Source organism: Populus euphratica, unplaced genomic scaffold, assembly GCF_000495115.2.
Source record: "Populus euphratica unplaced genomic scaffold, PopEup_1.0 scaffold1704.1, whole genome shotgun sequence".
NCBI classification, from domain to species: domain Eukaryota; kingdom Viridiplantae; phylum Streptophyta; class Magnoliopsida; order Malpighiales; family Salicaceae; genus Populus; species Populus euphratica.
Window position 1 is genome coordinate 20295 of NW_011501551.1, and position 1058 is coordinate 21352.

Here is a 1058-nt window from a genome sequence, read left to right on the forward strand (position 1 = left end):
GTGAAATTTCAATTCGATGCCAAAACTGTATCGGCTGCAGCGAATTAGTATTCGCTGTCGAAATTGAGTCTTCTGCAGCGAATTAGAATTCGCTGCCGAATTGGGTCTTTCGAAGCGAAATTTCGATTTGCTGCCAAAAAAGTATCGGCTGCAGCCAATTAGCACTCGCTGCCGAAACCAAGTCCTCTGCAGCGAATCAGCATTCGCTGCAGAATTGTGTGTTCTGCAGCAAATTTCAATTCGCTATCGAAAATGTGACGGCTGCAACGAATAAGTATTCGCTGCCAAAATTGAGTCTTTTGCAGCGAATTAGAATTCACTGCCTAATTGGGTGTTTTGCAGCGACATTTCGATTTGCTGCCAAAAATGTGTCGACTGCAGTGAATTAGCATTCACTGTCGAAACTGAGTCTTCTGCAGCGAATCAGCATTCGCTGCAGAATTGTGTGTTCTGCAGCAAATTTTGATTCATTACCGAAAATGTGACGGCTACAGCGAATAAGTATTCACTCCCGAAATTGAGTCAACTGCAGCGAATTAGAATTCGCTGCCGAATTGGGTGTTTTGGAGTGAAATTTTGATTTGCTACCAAAAATGTGTTGGCCACAGCGAATTAGCATTAGCTACCGAAACCGAGTCTTCTGTAGCGAATTAGCATTCGCTGCAGAATTATGTGTTCTGCAGCCAATTTCGATTCGCTGCCGAAAATGTGACGGCTGCAGCGAATAAGTATTCGCTGCCGAAATTGAGTCAGCTGTAGCGAATTAGAATTCGCTGTCGAATTGGGTATTTTGCAGCGAAATTTCGATTTGCTGCCAAAAATGTGTTGGCCGCAGCGAATTAGAATTCGTTGCCGAAACTAAGTCTTCTACAGCGAATCAGCATTCGCTGCAGAATTGTGTGTTCTGCAGCAAATTTCAATTCCCTGCCGAAAATGTGACGGCTACTGACACGACTAAAAGGTTGATGTCTTCTCCCAAGTGCAGGAGTGTCGAAGTAATAAATAACCCGGCAAGACCAGGGTCGAACCACAGGGAGGTTAATTATACAAATTATAAA